Source organism: Phoenix dactylifera, chromosome 5 (genome assembly GCF_051530095.1).
Source record: "Phoenix dactylifera cultivar Ajwa chromosome 5, Ajwa_hap1_PhDact_Kaust_v1.1, whole genome shotgun sequence".
NCBI classification, from domain to species: Eukaryota; Viridiplantae; Streptophyta; class Magnoliopsida; order Arecales; family Arecaceae; genus Phoenix; species Phoenix dactylifera.
Window position 1 is genome coordinate 156,055 of NC_143194.1, and position 7,729 is coordinate 163,783.

The following is a 7,729-nucleotide window of genomic DNA, read 5'->3' on the forward strand; positions in this document are numbered from 1 at the left end:
GTCCACCTCACAAGACAGACATACAGAGGGGATGCTAACACCACGTCGGCTCAGCGCCCAGCTCGTCGGCAGACGGTCCCAGGCCACCTTCCAGAGGAAAAGTGCAACCCTCTAGTGTAGCACAAATCTCCAGACCCAGCCACAGTCCCTACCCAGCTCTGATCCCTGCTGGAGGACCCGAGAGACATCACCCACCTAACTCTGGCCCTGTAAGTGGTGCTCCATACCCTGACATCTGGCCCTGCTGATCTCGGGACAGAAAGAGCCCGTACTTGCTCGGCTAGGTGCTCCCCAAATAACTGGCCCAATCTGTCCTCATCCCACTCTGCCTCCCCCGGCATCATGAGGTCGCACACCCGTAGCCCCTCCGCCCCCTCACCGCTGATCATCGTCGGCCACAAACTCAACGGAAGTGCATCCACCCATGGATCCTCCATCACGTCAATGCTCCGACCGTCGCCAATCAACCATCTAGTGTGCACCAGGGTCATAGGCAAATACCTCCCAACCTCCCGCCACATGAAGGAGGTCCTCCATCTCCCCACCGCCGGGCCAGCAGGGCCTGCCCGACCATATCTCGCTATCATGACCTGACTCTAAAGTCCCTGGGGCTCCAGAACAATCTGCACTGCCCGACGCGCCAAGAGCGCCTCCCGCCTCGCCAGAAGTGACTACACCCCCAAGCCACCCTCGCCCAGGGGCAAACAACCTCTCCCCCAGGCCACCAGATGTACCCCGTGGCCTCTCCCTAAGGAGCCCCACAAGAAGCCACGCATAAGCCGCTCTATCCCCATCAAAATTGTCTTCGGCACAACAGTATGGGCCATAAGATAAACAGGCATGGAAGAGAGAACAGACCTGACCAGCGTCAACCTGCCCATCATAGAAAGTGATGAGGCCCTCCAACCCTCAAGTCTACTCTACATCCTCTGCACCAAAGTAGAGCACTCCGCCACTCGCAATCTCCTCCCTGTGATGGGGACCCCAAGGTAGTCCAGTGCTCCCTCCTGCTCCTGCATCCCCAATATCGCCCTGATCTCTCGTCGCACCCTCCGCTCCGTGCGCGGGCTGAAATGTATAGATGACTTCCGGAGATTAATCCTCTGTCCGGACGTCCCACAGTACTCAGTCAACACTCTCTGGAGAGCTCGTGCGTCCCTCACCCTCGTCCTGGCAAGTAGCAGGCAATCATCTGCAAAAAGCAAGTGAGAAATGGGGCGAGCACCAGGGGCTGGACTATAGGCATCCAACTCCCGATTCTCGCAAGCTACACGTAGTGCACGAGAAAGGGCATCAGAGCATAGGATAAAAAAGTATGGGGACAAAGGGCATCCCTGGCGAAGCCCCATAGTGGCTCGAAAAAAGGGCGACGGCGTACCATTGACCAGTATGGAAAAACTAGGCCCCTGCACACAGCCCAAAACCCAATCAATCCAGGTCGGATGGAAGCCAAAACTCTCCAGTGCCCATCTGAGAAAGGCCCAGCGGATCCGATCATAGGCACGCTCCATGTCCAATTTCACTGCCATCAAACACCTCCTCCTCGGGCTCTCTGTAGGTCTCCCATCATCTCCTGCGCTAACGAGATGTTGTCTGATATGCTCCTCCCTCTCACAAACGTTCCCTGCTCCTGACTAATAATGCTAGGCAGCAAAGTCTTCATTCTTCCAACCATGAGCCTCGTCACAATCTTATACAAAGTGGTGCACAAGCTAATGGGCCTGTAGTGGCCCGGTTTCGATGCATCCTGATGCTTCGGTATTAGGGTGATATAAGTAGCCTGCCAGCCATCTGCCATCACCGTCCGACTGAAGAATAGTTGCACTGCCTCCAGCACCGACCTCCGAATAATACTTCAATATCTCCGGAAAAAGAAGGGTGGAAACCCATCCGGATCTGGGGCCTTGTCCTCTGCTAGAGCCCATACCGCCTCCTGCACTTCTTTATCGGACACGGGTCGAATCAATGCTGCATTATCTGCCCCCTCAACTCTGACAACCGGCCTGGGGAGCCGGCCAAGCACAAAGGGCTCCTCTACCTCCATCCATCTAGTCCTAAAGAAATCAAACACCCGTCTCACTGCAGAATCCTCCTCCACCCACTGTCCCACCCCAACTCTCAGTGATCGTATCATATTTCTTTGCCTCCTGATGACCGTCGATCGGTGGAAAAAACTGGTGTTCCGATCTCCCTCCTTGACCCACTGTACCCTCGTTTTCTGCCTCCAAAAAGTCTCCTGCTGATGCAACAATGAGTGATGGGAGGACAAGTATCGTCGTAGGTCTGCCATCTCATCCTCCTCAAGCTCCCCCTCACGTCCTCCCTCCCCTGGAGATCCACAATCAACCCTCCACCTCCTCCAGTCTCCGGAAAACGTTGCCGACAACCTCCCGATTCCATATGCGAAGGCGACGTTTAGTGAGCTCCAAACTGTGCGACACCCTCTGCATAGCATTTTCCTGTACTGGCACTCCCCAAGCCCCCCTGACCACTTCCCAAGATTGTGGGTATGACAACCACAGCTTCTCAAAACGGAATGGGCTGTAATGACTGGAGCTCGAGGCTGTAGAAATCAAAAGAGGACAGTGATCTGAGGCAATTCGAGCAAGATGGCTAACCTGGTAAGATGGAAACCGCTAAATCCAATCCGGGGATGCAATAGCTCTGTCAAGCCGCTCCCACACTCTCGCTCGTCCAGACTGATTGTTGCACCAAGTGAATCGTGGTCCGGTGAAGCCAAGGTCCACTAGGCTAGTAACATTCAGAAACTCCCAAAACTCCCTCCTATCCACTGAATCAGAGTAGGTCCTCCCACCTCGTTTCTCATTGGGGCCAAGCACACAATTAAAATCACCCACTACCATTGTCGGCACCCCCTGAGTCAGTAAACATGACAGCTCACCCCAAAGGACTCTCCTTGTCCGGTAATCAGTGCTAGCATAGACACCACACAAGACCCACGGGGGTTCATTTGGTTCCGAAATGACCATCACAACCGGCTGAGAACAATGACGAAAGACATCTACAGAGGCAACGCCTCGCTTCCACAACATCAAAATACCTCCAGACAAGTCCTGGGATTCAACTTCAAAAGATTCCCAATCAGCTACTAAACGTCGCTGCACCCGACGTAGACCTTCTTCGGACACCCGTGTTTCACATAGAAAATAAATCTTAGGGCAATGAAGCTGAACTAGTCTTTTGAAGGACGACAAAAATGAAGGCTTAGCCGGCCCCCTACAATTCCATGCTATAATCTTCATTTAACACAATAAAGTGGGGTTTGGCCCGGACATCGTGGGCTGCTCACTAGCCTCTCCCCCTGACTTCTCCACCCCTCCCTGAATCACAACCCGCAACAGATTCACTACTTTCCCATGATCTTGAATAGGGGAAATAGGTCCCTGTCCCGAGCCCCCATGAATTCCTCTCGTCACCACCTTCGCTGGAGCCACAGGGGAGCTCCTAGCCGGCGCTGGCAGTGAGCCTTCCCCCGTCTCAGATCTCCCCTTTCTTCTCTGGCCTGATGAGGAGTCCATCTCACTTGCCGAAGCCACCTCCTGCAATTGAGAGCTAGCCATCTGCGCCTCCTTCGGACCCTTCCCCTTGGCCAGAGCCGACTCGCCGCCAGTAGCCACGGCCACCCGCGTTTGTGGGGCCACGCCGTCCGCCACCGGCCTGCATCGCCCTCAGCCCGCGGGTCCCGGCCGTCCCGTCAGGAGCTTGGACTTGGCCTGTCCCCGGTCGAGTGGGGGCTCTCGCCGGCGGCAGAGAGGCACTCTGGAAGTGTCGTCGTCCCTCCTCTCTCCGGCGTAGGTGCGGGTCTTCGAGTGAGGTCAACGATGCCGATCGAGGGAGCTGAGTCGGCTCAGTCACCCCCGAACCCCGTCTCGCCTTGGTCGGGCTCATGGCCCTCTTCATCGGGCTAGGGCCCTGTCCGTGGGCCAGCCCCTTGTCCACAGCCTGGACCATTCCACCCTGGCCCGGCCCGCCATGAAGCACCTTGGCCCACCCTGGCTCGGTCCGGCCCAGCTGGCCCACCTGCACTGGCTGGCCCATCCCTTCAGCAGACTCCAAGTCCGACCCGGCCCCTGCTCCGAGTTGAGCCTTCCCGGCGTTCACCGCCATTGCATCTTTCTCCGGTGACCGCCTCCTAGCCAACTTGGTTGGCTTCTGCCATCCGTCCGTGTCCGTCGGCGATACGGAAGGATTCGTTGCAGCCTTGGGGGACCTCGGCCCCGACCCGGAGGGCTCCCGCACCGGCGTGTGGTCGGCCTTCAGCTCGACCGGTTGTTTCACCGGCTTGTTCACCTTGGGCGGCCGTAGCTTGGTAGTCGACAACCACGGACCGAAAGGAAGCCGGCACCCCGACTCATCCCCCTCCTCCGACTCAGTGGTCGGTTCCTGGGAAGACCCATCCACCTTGGTCCGCTGGTCTCCCGGTTCCCTGGGCATCACCGGAGTCGTAGGAAAGGGGCATGCCCCCTCCCCGTGCCCCAGCCGAGCGCATTTGAAGCAGAACCCAGGTAGGTTCTCGTAGCGGAAGGCCTGCCAGTGAAGATCAGAACTTACCTGGATGAAGGTCCCAGGCCTGATCGGCATGCCGGTATCCAGCTCCACCTTGACGCGAGCGAATCCCAGCTTCCGGCCCTGGTCGGTGACCTTGTAAAAAGCCAGAGGTCGCCCGGCTTTCGCTGCTATATCCCAGATCAACTCCTTTGTCCAATATTCCGTCGGGAGACTGGGCAGCCTTAACAACACAACAGCCCGACATTGCTGGTTGGTCCCCGGAACAAAATTTGGCCGCCAGCGCTCCATGGCTAGTAGCTGACCAGCCACTAGCCACGGTCCGGCCTCCATTGCAGCCTCCCGATCTCTCTTACTCTAGAAGCGAAACACGAAGGTCTCGTCTGCCATCAAGAAGTCCTCGATGTTGTAGTCGAGTTTTCCGGCCACCCGCAGCTCCCGCCTGATCCATTCCACCGGCACACGGCGACCCAAGCTGCGCATGATCACTGCCGTGTCTTGCCATGCCGCCCTGACCATCTCCATCTTCTCCAGCGAGAACTCCACCACGTCCGTGAACCGCCGCTTCAGGGCGTCCAGCTCCGCTGCCGAGATCTGGTGATTAGTCTAGGTCGGCACCCTCGACGGGCCCTTTGCCACGTCCGCCCACGTTCGGGCCTTCTCGGCCGCCTTCAGGTGAGGCTGCATCTTATCACCCAAGCCCGCCTCCGTCTTTTCCGGTTCGGCAGGACCCCGTGTCACCATCCTCCGCTACAGCCAAGTGTTCGTTGAAATGCTCCACCAGTAACAGGTAACAAAACACCCACCCCAAGCGACGTGGACCCCCCTCCTCACCCACCCGAGGTGTTTGGGGAAAAGCCCCACCCACCGCACGGAAGTTGGTGCACCTAGGTACGCATCCCGAGTCACTCCTTCTCTCTCCTCTCCCCCCCCCCCCTCCTCACCACCCGAGGTGTTTTTTTGAGACTTGACCTTTTAACAATAAAGATTACTATTATTGTTAAGCAGGTGTAAGCAAATGGCAGTCATCTACTTATATTATCAATAAAGATAGTCTGATTCTAATACTAAAAAATTAAAAGTGTTTACACCCCAACTCAACAATATAGCTAGTAGCCGAAAGCAAGCACCATATGAGTCAATTTTAATGGAATCATGGCAAGCGAGAATCACATGATTTTTATTGGACTAAGTAGAGTTCAGTTGTCGTATATCGCACTAAGGGTGGAGACAAGCTAAACAAGTAGAATTCGGCCATAACATAGAAAAACAGGTTGAAAGATTGAACCTTAGCCATAATTAACTACGAAGCATGTGAAGACGGCCTGTAGAAGACTGAAGTGACTGAATCGGTCCTAGAGGTGTAGGAGACCGTATTGTAGGCCGAGAAAGAAGAGAGAAAGCCAACGCAGGCACCTTGGATAAATTAAAACCAATAAAAATTGATTATCGGTTAGTGCGAAGCAACATGATGACAAACGTGGGGTAATAGAGGGTGATTAGCATCAATTTCCAAAATGGACAAGAGTAGAGGCTAGACGTAGAGAACAACCGTCAAAGTGGGCACTTATCATGTTTTAGGGTAGGTTTTTTTTTATTTTTCTATAAAATAATGGAATTGTACTTTTTGTAGGGATGCTTTAACAATTTAAATCAATATATCTTTTTATCTTATCTTAGACTTAACCTACTAGTAGTTAAGTAGCTGTAACTTAAATTTCTACTACAGCTAGTGCTACACCCTTACCAAGTCCTATATCCTACCATGGCTTAGTGCTGCACCCCAACAAGATCCATCTCTTTTAAATAGTGGTGTGATGGTGACAAAAGTTCTTGAAGGTCAAGGTATCTAGACCCATGCTACTTTCTATCCTCTCGTCGATCTTTAGATCCGCATCATCATCTTTCTAACTAATTTAACATTGGTGGTATGCTTGCATACATCTACCCTATTGCCTTTAAGACTAGACGCCTGTCTCCACTAGACACTCACCTAGATGGGATGGGAAGGACGACAACAAGAGACTACATGTCATTTAAAGAAGAAAAAAAAACATTCTTGGGGTTGAATTGAAGAAAGAGGACTATCATGTCAAATTATCCTTATGTCACAATACTTGGACCATTATTTACTTAACTATGTCGAACTAACTGATACAAGACATACCAAAATAGACTGATTGATGATCAGCGCAATTTAGGCTATTAAAATGAGATAGGGTATGTACACTTAAGCCCCCCCCCCCCCACATCTATTAAACCACTTGTAACCTGACTCCCCCCCCCCCTCCACCACCACCACACTCGGACTACTCGCGATGGTCCACCCCACCCCCCTCCTCCGCCACCTACATTTTGATAAATTCCTCCCTCCCATCCTCTCTCTCTCTCTCTCTCTCTCTCTCTCTCTCTCTCTCTCTTAGGTTAGGGTTAAGGTTTCCCTCGCACTTCACCTTCCTCCCTCTCTCTCCCCATCTCTCTCTCTCTCTCTCTCTCTCTCTCTCTCTCGCTCGCTCGCTCGCTCGCTCACTAAGGTTAGAGTTATGGCTTCCCTCACCCTCCCCTTCCCTGCCTCCCTCTCTCCCTCTCCTTCTCCCTCCCTCCCTCTTTCTCTCTCTCTCTCTCTCTCTCTCTCTCTTCCTCTCTCCTTTTCTTCCTCTTCCCCTCTTTGGCTCCCCTATGTCAATATGCTCCAGAATAGCATGGTATGAACCTATACCATACCGAACTAATCACTAGCCGATATGCACCCTAGTATTGGTTTGGCGAACCTTGGCTCGGACCATTTGGAGGGCTAGAAGTATACCAAGGGGCTGTCTAATTACTTGCATTTGCTTAAGAATGTAAATAATGCTAAAAAAACTCGATAATGTAGTGTCAATCTAAATTAAGTTTTTGATAATCTTATCTGATCAAAGTTGGATTCTCTACCTAGGTTCTCATTTCTTATAGAATCAAACTAATGTAGATATGTTCGAACCAAAAACCTGATAACCTGAATATATATACACAAACTATATATGTAGTATATATCAATAAAGGAGTATAAAGGGAATTGGTTGCATGACTTGTGTTAATTTCGTTTCTTCATATTTGGATTTATGCTTTCTACTCAAGCTTGCCCTTCCTAACTCTCTCCCACTATTATTTCAATTCCAAATCTCAGTCTAAGCTTAGATTTTAATTATATTTTAATTATACT